Below are 14336 nucleotides of genomic sequence, written 5' to 3'. Positions count from 1 at the left end.
GCAAAACGGAGGAATTGTCAAGACATCAGACAGGAATTGTTTTGATATTTTAATATGGCATAATAGGCTTCAACTTATTGCTTTCAACGTCAAAACTAAAGATTGGTAGAAAGACTAAATTCACCTGGGGTTTTAGCGTTTGTGTTTTTAGGTTTTATAACTGACTCTACGTCAGAAAACCTTTAAATATGTCAAGCCAGTGACTTTGTCGTGACTGAGAGTTGGCTCCCAGTGTTCCTAACGTCAACTCCTAATGTTCCTCTAACTGGGGAGTTGGAGTCAGTCATTTGGCTCTGTGGGGCTGATAGGAGACGTTAGGTTTAGACAAGCGTATACACACACACACACACACACACACACACACACACACACACACACACACACACACACACACACACACACACACACACACACACACACACACACACACACACACGTACGCATGCGCAACAGCAAACCATTTCAACCTTGCACAACTGTCTGCCAGTTTCCATCAAAACATTTCTCCAGATGAATGGAAAAGATAGGCACCATCTAAAATAATGTAATTGACATTCAACAAGTTATTAAACCATTTCAGCCTGACATGCCGCCCGCCAGACTCCATCAAAACAAACAGTCCTTGTGTCTTTCCTCTTTGTTTCTCTAGCAGACAGACAGACAGACAGACAGACAGACAGACACTGTGTTTTTCTAGCAGACAGCAACATTTGAATAGAAAGACAGCTGACATTTAGAGGCAGACATTTCTGTCATTGACTCATGACCAAGCCACAGTCGGTTGTGTGTGTGTGTGTGTGTGTGTGTGTGTGTGTGTGTGTGTGTGTGTGTGTGTGTGTGTGTGTGTGTGTGTGTGTGTGTGTGTGTGTGTGTGTGTGTGTGTGTGTGTGTGTGTGTGTGTGTGTGTGTGTGTGGCGAAGCCGTAGGTATTTTATGAAACCGACACAATTAACAAGGTCTCAACAATGAACTGATGGTGTGAGAGAAAGACAGGAGGAGAAGACGGATTGATGAACGGAGGGTTTGTTTCTCTCTTTCTTTCTTTCTCTCTCGCCTCTCTCTCTCCCCCCCCCCCTCCCCCTCTCCGCCTCTCCCCCTTTCTCCCCCTCCCCCTCTCCCTCTCCCCCTCTCTGCCTCTCCCCTCTCCCCCTCTCCGCCTCTCGCCTCTCCCCCTCTCTCCCTCTCCCCCTCCCCCTCTCCCCCCCTCTCTCCCTCCCCCCTCTCCTCCTCTCCTCCTCTCGCCTCTCTCCTCTCCCCCTCTCCTTCTCTCGCCTCTCCCCCTCTCCCTCTCCCCCTCCCCCTCTCCCCCCCTCTCTCCCTCCCCCTCTCCCCCTCTCCTCCTCTCCTCCTCTCGCCTCTCTCCTCTCCCCCTCTCCGCCTCTCCCCATTTCTCCCCCTCCCCCTCTCCCCCTCCCCCTCTCCCTCTCCCCCTCTCCGCCTCTCCCCTGTCCCCCTCTCCGCCTCTCGCCTCTCCCCCTCTCTCCCTCTCCCCCTCCCCCTCTCCCCCTCCCCCTCTCTCCCTCCCCCTCTCCCCCTCTCCTCCTCTCCTCCTCTCGCCTCTCTCCTCTCCCCCTCTCGCCTCTCCCCCTCTCCCCTCTCCCCTCTCGCCTCTCGCCTCTCTCCTCTCCCCCTCTCCCTCTCTCGCCTCTCCCCCTCTCTCCCTCTCCCCCTCTCTCCCTCTCTCGCCTCTCCCCCTCTCTGTAAGGTGAGGTCAGTGGTGCCTGTTTAAGAGGTGTGTGTTCAGTGATCTGTGGGAAGCGAAAGTCAGTCTTGACATTTTCACACACTAATGACTTTTCCCGGAAGCTCTAATTTTCCATTGTGTTCCTTGGTTTGTGTGTGTGTGTGGGAGTTTTTCTGAATCCCGTCAGACAGGCTGTGCCTTTTTGAGGGGCTTCAAATGTTACCCTCATTACCTGTGTGTGTGTGTTCCCTCATTCTCACAGAAAGTTATATCCCTCGTCCCTACCTCCCTCTCACGTTGACACACTCCTCCCTCGTGGTCACACAGAAAAACACCTACACCGACGTTGTTACAGAAATACTCTCTACATTGTGGAGGTCGGGGGTCACCTTTCTCTCACAAACACACAACATCTTTATACCCCATGTGAATGACATGTATTACCAGTCATCTGCATGACTCATGACTGTGCTAGCCCACAGAGCTAAAGCCTAGCTCACTATCACCACCTCAGCTACACATGCACAAGACACACAGCTCAAAACACACAGCTCAACAAACAGCTCAAAACACACAGCTCAAAACACAACACACAGCTCAAAACACAACACACAGCTCAAAACACAACACACAGCTCAAAACACACCACACGCAGCTCTAAACACGCAGCTATAAACACGCAGCTCAAAACACAGCTCAAAACACACAGCTCTAAACACACAGCTCTAAACACGCAGCTCAAAACACAGCTCAAAACACAGCTCAACACACACAGCTCAACACACACAGCTCAACACACACAGCTCTAAACACGCAGCTCAAAACACAGCTCAAAACACAGCTCAAAACACACAGCTCTAAACACACAGCTCTAAACACGCAGCTCAAAACACAGCTCAAAACACAGCTCAACACACACAGCTCAACACACAAAACACAGCTCAAACATAGTTACATTACAGAAAGGAAGCAATGAAGGTTGTATAAGAAACCAGGATAACATTCTAAAAGCCTGTTAGGGAAAACAACAGTCTGAGGTCAGAAGGGGTCAGAGGTTAAATAATACTATTGACTAAGCTATAAAGAAAGACTTTGCTCTTTGGAGTACTGTAGGCAATACTAGCTTTGGGATAATGCACTGTCAGAGTGACTAAGCTACCCCTGGGAAGCTACAGAAATTCTAGATTAGGGCAGACATTTTGATTGATTTATTGATTGGTTGTTTGGTGGGTTGCTTGTTTTGCATGGACAAAGCTGCTGCATAGACACAGATATAGCCTGTGTCCCAAAGGCACCCTGTTTCCTACATAGTGCACTACTTTTGACAAGTTCCCTATGGGCTCTGGTAAAAAGTAATGCATTGTATAAGGAATAGAGTGCCATTTGGGATGCAGCTTCCCAGATATATAATACATCCCTTGTACAGTATGTCGCCTATATTCTCCATATAAACCTAAAGGGAAATTCTCATTTTATGACCAAACCCTCAACATCTGGTGTTGGGCCCTAGCCAGAATAGAGGCACTTTGATGCTGCTCTGTGTGTGTGTGTGTGTGTGTGTGTGTGTGTGTGTGTGTGTGTGTGTGTGTGTGTGTGTGTGTGTGTGTGTGTGTGTGTGTGTGTGTGTGTGTGTGTGTGTGTGTGTGTGTGTGTGTGTGTGTGTGTGTGTGTGTGGTGCTGGCAGCATCTGAAAGGCTCTTGTGAAGATGAATAGTAATAATAATGATGATGAGACATTGTTCAGCACCTCTCTGTTGATGTATCCCTGAGCCAGCCCACACTCCCAGCCCCGCCAATAAAACCAGAGAGAGAGAGAATTGAACGCACACACACTCACACACACACACTCAGAGGAATGCCACGTGCCACCTTAATTGTGGACCAGTGGAGAGTGGATCTAATGATTAACACAGACACTGAAATCTTGAAGGCCGAGTGTTTCACCCCTCTTGTTCCCTTCTCTCTTTCTCTCACAGCCTTTCATTTCCATGTTGAGACTAGTCTGATTTCCTGGCTGTGGAACTGACTGGCATCTTCTTCTGGTTGACAGCATCGGTAGGAGGTGTGTGTGTGTGTGTGTGTGTGTGTGTGTGTGTGTGTGTGTGTGTGTGTGTGTGTGTGTGTGTGTGTGTGTGCAGATGACGTCCTGCTCCCCTTAAATCAGTCATCTCATTGTCTGCATAAAAGGACACACACAACAAATGCTTTTGGTGGTTAGTTTCAAAGCATCACAATAACAGCTTTTATTTATGTTAGCATTGCGACTTCCATAGTGACTATTGTCATTGAAAGTTGGATGCCATCATGGCAGCCATTGAGATTCTAACTAAACAGAACAGAACGTGTGTAAACAGAACATTGTGTTTTGTTCTCTACTGTCATGCTATAGCTGGCAGTCGGATCATTCTTTCCTCTCCCCTGGGGAATGAGAACAAGGACAAATAAGATGATCTTTTTTTAAAGGAACCTGTAGATGTTTAAAAATGACAATAAAAACATTGGAAGTGAGATTCTAGCTACAGCTAAAACCACTAGGCTGCTAAACATCTGTAGTCTGTTGGTTCCAGAAGGTAAGTAGTGCTGTGTTGGTTTTAATAATGACCTGTTGTTCCACCTCATGACTCCCATCAGATTAGACCAAGTATCACCCTGTGTGTGAATGTGGTGTGTGTCAGATCAGCCAATGGTAGGCCAGCCGTGTGTGTGTGTGTGTGTGTGTGTGTCACATGCCATGTCTAATCCAGGCCATTACACAGTTATAGTGCAGCTCCACAGGGGGCCCAATTAGAGTAGATTAGATTACATTATTAAGGGGATGCTGGCCACTCCCTACATGGGTGTTAAAGTGCAGAAGTGTGTGTGTGTGTGTGTGTGTGTGTGTGTGTGTGTGTGTGTGTGTGTGTGTGTGTGTGTGTGTGTGTGTGTGTGTGTGTGTGTGTGTGTGTGTGTGTGTGTCAGATCACCCCATGTGAGGCCAGCCGGGTGTGTGTGTGTGTGTGTGTGTGTGTGTGTGCCACAGATGTGTAATCAATGCCAGACATAGATACTTAGAGTTGATCAATCTGTGTTCTCCTACATGAAGTTGCTCTTAGTAGTAACAGTTAAATAACTATTGAATGAAAACTACACAAACCATGTTGTTTGTATGCAGAAGTACAAACATGTAGAGAGTTGTGTGTGTGTGACCTGCTTTCAGACGACATCAGATAACTGTGTATGTCAGATATATGGTCCATGCTAACCACTACCTCACACATAGAGGAAGTGAGAAAGAGGTGAGTTAAAAAATCCTCTTATCTGTGACCTGCAGTTTCTCTCAAAGTATCTTACAGTTAATAAAAAGACCAGGAAGAGATGCAAAAGCCCAAATAGTAGGAAGATGAAGAGATGCACACAGATACAACATGGCTAACAGACACAGCAGTGGAACAACAGCGGTTCTTTATTCCATTGGACATCTAATCCCAACAACGCCTCATTCCATTGGACAGAGGAGCATTCTGAATATCAATCATCAATCTCATTGGACATTTGTTAACCAACCTACCACTCAGTCTACAGCTGTACAAAGGAACTGTCTGATTTGATATGTAGGATAGTCAATATGTCACAGTCATTGAGGAACCTGCACTTTACATGAAAATAGAGTCATTTTGAGACATCAGAACTCTGACATCAGAACTCTGACACCAACAGAGCTGTTTTTGAACTTACTTCTTTCGATCGTCTTCAAGAGGTGAGTTTTTCATTTCTTGACGCTCGCCGGTTAGAAAATGGAGCATTTGGATGCTTTAAAAACATCTCAAATCTTAGTTTGCCAAAGCACTGATGAGGCACAGACACAGCTTCTTCAGTCTGCTATCAGTATACTGCGTTCCTTTTCTTTTACTTTCAACAAGAAAAACATTCATTTTGAGTCTGTTTGTGAAACAGTGTTGAGACTCTCAATGACAGAACTTGATTCTGGAACCTTGAAACGGTGAACTACTCAGCGTCGGCAGTGAGAAACTGTCATAGGCTTCAGGTGCTCAACATCCAACTTTCTCCTGGTGTTGAGGACAGTGTTGATTTCAGCTTGATCCATTATTTGAAGAATCTAAACGACATGGAGGTTTCTGTTCATTTCAATATCAATATCCCAGAGCTCAATGTCCTTTGTGACCATCAAAAGGGTCCTGTCACATGGCTGAGGAGACTTGCCTTGCGTTACTTCCACATCACAAACATCACCTCAGAGCAGATCTGTTTGCTCAATCTGAAATGGCTGGAATTAAAATGCAATAAATTCTATTTAAGGGACATGGTGAACTGAGGTTCTTATACCGAGGTGAAGACAGGATTTCTCCGATTTACAGAGAACAGTTTCTTTGCCCTACACAGCTTGGAAACCCTAACGCTGAAAAATAACCCAGTCATAAACATCTGCATTCATCCACCTCACTTCCCTAAATAACATATATTTAGACTTTCCTCCTCCTCCTAGTGAGTCACAGACAAGTCGAAACCTGACCCATATATTTGGTGTCTTCCCTCAAGGACTGACTGACTCACATGAATATCAGCTCCTGGAGGACTCTCAACATCACCATCGACAGCACCCCAAAAACAAGACTTTGCCCTTCAGCTCACCACTCCATCTAATGTGATATTCAAGACAGCTGGAGACCATTCTTCCAGTCAGTTGTCTACCTCAAGGCCATGACAGGATATCTCCTGTGTGGGTCTCACTTTGCTGCAAAGTACTTCACCTCCCTGCAGGAGTTTGAGTTCCAGTTGGTTTTCTGACCAGAGTTTGTGGACATGAGTGACCTGAACAGGCTTGTGCAGCTGAGGTGTCTGACGCTGATGAAAGTGGACCTCATCGTTCAGCCAGCTCTGGGCATCATGTTCCACAATCTGGACAGACTGGAGAGCCTGAACCTTATTGAATGTAGGATCTTCACTCTGGAGGAGGAGCTGAGCAGAGACCTGCAGTCCCTCAGTGTGATTACATGTCATGCTATAGAGGAGATCAGCATGTTGGACAGCTTTCCAGAGCCCCTCACCATCCTGAGCTTTATGGAATTCTTTGGTCCTCACCTGCACTGCAGCTGTGATAATGCCTGGCTGGACAACTGGGCCAGGAGACAGCAACATGTCCAGGTCATATTTTGGCTTGAGGGAGAGCTGGAGATGACATGCAAAAATGAAAATGGTATCCAGAACTTCCGCAGGTACTCGGAGGCCCACTGTCCCCTGGATGTGTGTTTTGTCCTGTTCATCTGCACCTTCCTGGACCTGCTCCTCTTCATACTGGTGGTGCTGCCCCATCAGCTGGCTGGGGACTACCTGCTGGCTGGGGACTACCTGCTGGCTGGGGACTACCTGCTGGCTGGGGACTACCTGCTGGCTGGGGAATACCTGCTGGCTGGGGACTACCTGCTGGCTGGGGACTACCTGCTGGCTGGGGAATACCTGCTGGCTGGGGACTACCTGCTGGCTGGGGACTACCTGCTGGCTGAGGACTACCTGCTGGCTGGGGACTACCTGCTGGCTGGGGACTACCTGCTGGCTGGGGACTACCTGCTGGCTGGGGACTACCTGCTGGCTGGTTGACTACCTGCTGGCTGGGGACTACCTGCTGGCTGGGGACTACCTACCTGCTGGCTGGGGACTACCTGCTGGCTGGGGACTACCTGCTGGCTGGGGACTACCTGCTGGCTGGGGACTACCTACCTGCTGGCTGGGGACTACCTACCTGCTGGCTGGGGACTACCTACCTGCTGGCTGGGGACTACCTACCTGCTGGCTGGGGACTACCTACCTGCTGGCTGGGGACTACCTGCTGGCTGGGGACTACCTGCTGGCTGGGGACTACCTGCTGGCTGGGGACTACCTACCTGCTGGCTGGTTGACTACCTGCTGGGGACTACCTACCTGCTGGCTTTCTGCCGGATTGCCTGTAGTTGACTAGAAGAGGCGGTGCAGAGGCCCAACCCCAGAGGGCGCTACCACCATGATGCCTTTGTGTCATACAGTGGTAGAGACGAGCGCTGGGTGCTGGAGCAGCTGCTGGGCCTCCCTTCCTGTGTCTCTGTCTGCACAGTAGGGACTTCCAGGTGGGGAAGGAAATCGTGGACAACAGCACAGACAGCCTCTACGGCAGCCGCCACACTGTGTCTGGTGAGTCGTCACTACCTGCGCAGTAACTGGTGCTCCTTGGAGCTGTGACTGGCCACCCGGCATCTGCTGCTGGAGCACACGGACGTCCTTATCCTGGTCTTCCTGGAGGACATACCCTCCTAGGCAGCTGTCTGCCCACCACCGCCTGGCTAGGCTGGTCAAGACAAGGACCTACCTGGACTGACCACAGGACCCGGCTCTGCAGCCAGCCTTCTGGGACTACCTGTGGACCAAATTTTCCCCTCCTGAACCACTCCCTGCACAGTAACACAACACATAGATAGGAATACATGTCAACCTGTCTACCATGACAGGGGTATTCAATATTTATATACATAAACATTTTTGCTTTTGATGTTTTGTTCAGTACTATTATAATTTGTTTAATGTAATGTATACTCCATGACTTACCTAATACCAAACCTACTAACTAACTAGGGCCGAGATCTTTATGTTACCAACAAGTGCATTGCACAACCAACAATGCACCTTTTCAAGGGCAATATCCCAAACCTTCACAGCGATCACGTTCATGGTTGACTCTGCAGATGTAGGCTCAAGTAGAAATTGCCTATGTTAAGTGCTGTGTACTTGTTGAAAGTGCATCTGATTTGAATCCCGGCCTAGTTAACTACAGCGCCTTCACACAGCATTCACACCCCTCGCCTTTTTCCACGTTTTGTTGTTTTACAGCCTGAATTTACAATGGATTCAATTGAGATTTTGTGTCACTGGCCTACACACAATACCGCATAATGTCACAATGTTATGAATTATTGTAACGGCAGTCTAGCTCTTCCTCCTCCTCGGACGAGGAGAGGCGAGAAGGATCAGAGGACCAATGTGCAGCGTGGTAATTAGACATAATGAATTTAATTAAACAAAACAAGACACTATACAAACTGACAAAACACACTAACTGTCACAGTCCCGTGTAGCACCAACACTGACACAGGAACAATCACCCACAAACAAACAGTGAGAACAGCGTACCTTAATATGGTTCTCAATCAGAGGAAACGTCAAACACCTGCCTCTAATTGAGAACCATATCAGACAACACATTTAACCCAACATAGAAACAGACAAACTAGACACACAACATAGAATTCCCACCCAGCTCACGTCCTGACCAACACTAAACAAGCAAAACACATACGAACTCTGGTCAGGACGTTACAATTATGTTTACAAATTAATTAAAAATAAAAAGGTGATATGTCTTGAGTCAATAAGTAATCAACCCATTTGTTATGGCAAGCCTCACTTTGTGTGAAATAATAGTGTTTAACATGATTTTTGAAGGACTACCTCATCTTTGTACTCCGCACACACAATTATCTGAAAGGTCCCTCAGTCGAGTAATCAATTTCAAACACAGATTCAACTGTAAAGACCAGGGAGGTTTTCCAATGCCTCGCAAAGAAGGGCACATATTGGTAGAAGGGTAAAAATAAAAAAGAATATCCCTTTGAGCATGAAGTTATACACTTTGGATGTTGTATCAATACACACAGTCAATACAAAGATACAGGCGACCTTCCTAACTCAGTTGCCGGAGAGGAAGGAAACCGCTCAGGGATTTCACCATGAGCCCAATGGTGACTTTAAAACAGTTACAGAGTTTAATGGCTGTGATCGGAGAAAACTGAGGATGGATCAACCACATTGTAGTTACTCCACAATACTAATCTAAATGACAGAGTGGAAAGACGGAGGCCTGTGAAGAATACAAATGTAAAAAAACATTCATCCTGTTTGCAATAAGGCACTAAAGTAAAACTGCAAAAAATGTGGCAAAGAAATGAACTGTCCTGAATACAAAGCGTTATGTTTTGGAGCAAATTCAATACAACACATCACCGTGTACCACTCTTCATATTTTCATATATCGTGGTGGGTGCATCATGTTAAGGGTATGCTTGTCATTGACAAGGACTAGGGAGTCTTTTTAAGGATAAGAATAAACTAACTAGGGCTAATCCTAGAGGAAAACCTGGTTGTCTGCTTTCCAACAGACACAGGGAGACAAATTCACCTTTCAGCAGGACAGTAACCTAAAACACAAGGCCAAATATTCACTGGATTTGCTTACCAAGACGACATTCAATGTTCCTGAGTGGCCTAGTTACAGTTTTGACTTACATCGGTTTGAAAATCTATGGCATGACATGAAAATGCAATTATCTAGCAATTATCATCAACCAACTTGTCACGCCCTGACCTTAGAGATCCTTTTTTATGTCTCTTTTTGGTTTGGTCAGGGTGTGATTTGGGTGGGCATTCTATGTCCTTTACTTCTATGATTTTGTGTTTCTATGTTTTGGCCGGGTATGGTTCTCAATCAGGGACAGCTGTCTATCGTTGTCTCTGATTCGGAACCATACTTAGGTAGCCTTTTTCCCTCCTTTCGTTGTGGGTAGTTGTCATTGTTTGTGGCACTATAGCCCTTAAGCTTCATGGTCGTTTTTGTATTCTTTATTGTTTTGTTGGCGTCATTCCAAAATAAAAGTAATATACGCTCACCACGCTGCACCTTGTTCCACTTCTTACGACGGCCCTGACACAACTTGACAGAGCATGAAGCGTTTAAAAAATAATAATATGCCAATATTGTACAATCCAGGTGTGTAAAGCTTTTAGACATACCCAGAAAGACTCCCGGCTGTAACCACTGCCAAAAGTAATTCTAATATGTATTGACTCAGGGGTGTGAATACCTATGTAAATGAGATATTTCTGTATTTCACATTTTCAATGAATTTGCTAAATTTTCTAATAACATGTTTTCACTTTTTCATTATGGGGTATTGTGTGTAGAATAAATATATTTAATCAATTTCAGGCTGTAACACAACAAAATGTGGAATAAGTCAAGGGGTGTGACTACTTTCTGAAGGCAATGTAAAACCCCTTTCAGACTTCTGGAACGTGGCGACTTGAAAGCTCCTTGGCTACGGCATGTTTGTTTTTTTGTCTGAAAGATTACACTACGGCTTTTTAAATGCCGCCACGAAACCTGCCACGAAACCTGTTCTAGGTTCGAAGCGCCACTGAACGGGCATTTTAACTTGTCTGTAAAGTAATTCCGCTTCTGAAGCGGGACTAACGCCCATCACTAGGCAACCAGAGCTGCCAATCAAATGATCCCTGCGCAGACCACTCACTCATAAGAAAAGTACTTTTAAGTTTGTTAAATAAAATGTCTTACCAATACATTTAGTAGAAAGAAAACACATCTATCTACCCTACCATAAAACAGCAGAAAAACAACACCACAGATCATCAATCAGCAACGGTTATAGTTGTCAGGGAAACAATACCGAACATTCTACTGTCTCAAAAGGTACAGACGCTGCTGATGCGGCACCTTTTTGTAATTGTCTGAAAGGTCATCGATTGTTGCTATTGACCCGTTACTATAGCGGCGTCCTATGCAAGAAAAGGGTTATAAGTGTCTTGAAAATATTAAAGGAGCTAAATAAAATGCTGTACACGTGTCGACAAGCATCTGATTGAATCCGGCCTAATTAACTACAAGGGGTGTGAATACTTTCTAGCTATCTACAGTATAGCTATGTATTAAAAACCAATAAAACAAATGAATATTTAAATGGAAAGCTCATATAGTCGTGCTGTATGAACTAGTCTCAGTATAAACCACTTTGAGATGGAAATACAACCATTTATAATAAATATTAACTGATAGTCACTCCCTACATGGGCCTCAAAACTCATAAGTGTGTGTGGTGTGTGTGTGTGTGTGTGGTGTGTGTGTGTGTGTGTGCACGTGTCACAGTTCCTACTGAAATCAAATGCATTCGTAGAGAATGAATGAATGAATTTGATTTATCTAAAGCTTACTGTGAATCTCTGTGTCAAAATGTCACAGTGGACTAATTAGTTCTTCTGTGTTCTCTAAACCTTAACACAAAGTCACATGATGGATTAGTAACATAACTAATTCATGCATTAGCTTTCATTAGTTTAACACACACTGAACAGGATTAGAGGGGGACCTGATCCTAGATCAGCACTCCTGATCTGAGACGCTTCATACATACGGGAATCATGAGTGTCCTTGTAGCTTCTCTGCTCGTCTCAGTATTAGACAGGTTGTGTTAGGACAGCTGTCTGACAGTACTCTCTGTGTAATCCATTATGGGTGGTATTAGACAGGTTGTGTTAGGACAGCTGTCTGACAGTACTCTCTGTGTAATCCATTATGGGTGGTATTAGACATGTTGTGTTAGGACAGCTGTCTGACAGTACTCTCTGTGTAATCCATTATGGGTGGTATTAGACAGGTTGTGTTAGGACAGCTGTCTGACAGTACTCTCTGTGTAATCCATTATGGGTGGTATTAGACAGGTTGTGTTAGGACAGCTGTCTGACAGTACTCTCTGTGTAATCCATTATGGGTGGTATTAGACAGGTTGTGTTAGGACAGCTGTCTGACAGTACTCTCTGTGTAATCCATTATGGGTGGTATTAGACAGGTTGCGTTAGGACAGCTGTCTGACAGTACTCTCTGTGTAATCCATTATGGGTGGGATTAGACAGGTTGTGTTAGGACAGCTGTCTGACAGTACTCTCTGTGTAATCCATTATGGGTGGTATTAGACAGGTTGTGTTAGGACAGCTGTCTGACAGTACTTTCTGTGTAATCCATTATGGGGGTGTATTACAGCAGTGGGGAGACATGTCAGGGCTGTAGAGATCAGCTGTCAGGTAGGGATACATCACAAGCAGATGAATCTGCTCCAGACCATTTTCCATTTTGGGCAAATGACAGGGCAGCTCTGTCTAACCAACTATTTAATACTGCGCCAGGCCAGGCGAAGAAGCCAGGCATCAGACTTGCAAATGGAAGTGTGAGTGTGAGGGGGAAAGGATGTGTGTGTGTCTGTGTGTAATACCTTGTCTTGCATCTGACTTGCAAATAGCAGAGATTTGGACACGGCCCCTGTTTACGTTTGTGTGCTGTCCGTGGCTCGTTGATGCATGGCACATGCAGATGAGGTGAACTTGTTAAAATCCCAGATTAAGCTTTCGGGAAAAGTTCTCAACGCGATGCGTCAGTGCTGCTCGGCCGTGTGTCAGCTCCCATTTATCAGACAACCTTGTTATTTATGTGTAGTTCACTCTCGCTACTTCCCACCATGCAACAGGGATTGTTTGTGAGTGCAGCGGATAGAAAAAGCCAGATGCATAATTTCTGTCCATTATTTTCTCACCTATCGAGCCACTCTAATATATGAGTGTAACGGCATTCATCGGAAGAAGGTGAGGACCAAGATGCAGCGTGATACGTGTTCATATTATTTCTTCGAAACTGAACACTGAATACAAAATAACAAAAGGAATAACCGGAACAGTTCTGACAGGTGCAACAAACACTAAACAGAAAATAACTACCCACAACACACAGGTGGAAAAAGGATACCTAAGTATGAGAACCACACACGGCCAAACACAAAGAAATAGAAAGCATAGAAAAATGAACATAGAATGCAAGACATAGAATGCCCACCCCAACTCATGTCCTGACCAAACCAAAATAGAAACATTAAAAGGATCTCTAAGGTCAGGGCGTGACAATGAGGTTGTTTTTCAATGTCGTTCTGTCGGCTCTGGCCCTTGAAGGTGTATCTCCACTGACTCGCTAAGTTGCAACACATTCAGATGTTTTGAATGAGTATAAATGCACAAGGATGCCTGAAAGATTTTCATTAAAATATATAATTATTTAAATCAATAATATTGCAATCAATGCCAATATGAGTTAGATTCCTCTGAAGATGAGCTTCGCTGTGTTGGAGTTTGGACTGTTGATGGGAGGACAGTTCTGCTTCGATTGCATATTACTGCGGCCTTCGGGACCGCATGTGTAATTTGATTGGAGTCTGGTTGGCTGTGTTTCTCTTTCTCTCTCTTTCTCTCTCTCTCTCTCTCTCTCTCTCTCTCTCTCTCTCTCTCTCTCTCTCTCTTTCTCTCTCTCTCTCTCTCTCTCTCTCTCTCTCTCTCTCTCTCTCTCTCTCTCTCTCTCTCTCTCTCTCTCTCTCTCTCTCCTCTCTCTCTCTCTCTCTCTCTGTGTGTAAGGCCTCTGATTGCAGACATTATTTCTTTGACTGCTGTCATTCAGTCCTGAGAGAGAACCGATCCAGAACATTCTTTGAATTCATAAAACCATGTGCTCTCGCTCTGTCTCTCGCTCTGTCTCTCTCTGTTTTCTCTCTCTTTTTCTCTCTCTGTTTTCTCTCTCTCTCCCCATACTCCATGTGCGCTGTCTGTCTGTCTGTCTGTCTGTCTGTCTGTCTCTCCAAACTCCACAGCCAGAACAGGAATGCAGTGTGAGTCTTTCTCCACTTGTTGTGTAAACTCACACCAGGGTATCTCTTTCTCCACTTGTTGTGTAAACTCACACCAGGGTATCTCTTTCTCCACTTGTTGTGTAAACTCACACCAGGGTATCTCTTTCTCCACTTGT

General features: G+C 45.4%; 1 protein-coding gene and 2 pseudogenes across 7 annotated transcripts in view; all 3 read left to right on the top strand.

Annotated features, from left to right (window-relative positions):
• Positions 1-14336, top strand: part of LOC129854176 (cell migration-inducing and hyaluronan-binding protein-like) — a 167894-nt gene that overhangs the window by 47300 nt on the left and 106258 nt on the right. The window contains exon 4 of one of the 7 annotated variants that reach the window (XM_055920958.1): positions 3661-3739. The exons of the other annotated variants lie outside the window; for them this stretch is intronic. The gene's annotated coding sequence lies outside the window, so the exon portion shown is untranslated. The remainder of the gene's footprint in view (positions 1-3660; positions 3740-14336) is intronic. 7 annotated transcript variants of the gene reach the window in all.
• LOC129852905 (uncharacterized) lies at positions 4573-7279 on the top strand (annotated as a pseudogene).
• Positions 7574-13895, top strand: LOC129852904 (toll-like receptor 13; annotated as a pseudogene).

This window comes from Salvelinus fontinalis, chromosome 4 (genome assembly GCF_029448725.1).
Source record: "Salvelinus fontinalis isolate EN_2023a chromosome 4, ASM2944872v1, whole genome shotgun sequence".
NCBI lineage: Eukaryota > Metazoa > Chordata > Actinopteri > Salmoniformes > Salmonidae > Salvelinus > Salvelinus fontinalis.
Note: the sequence above shows the minus strand (reverse complement) of the source record. Positions and strands in the feature narration are given on the sequence as shown.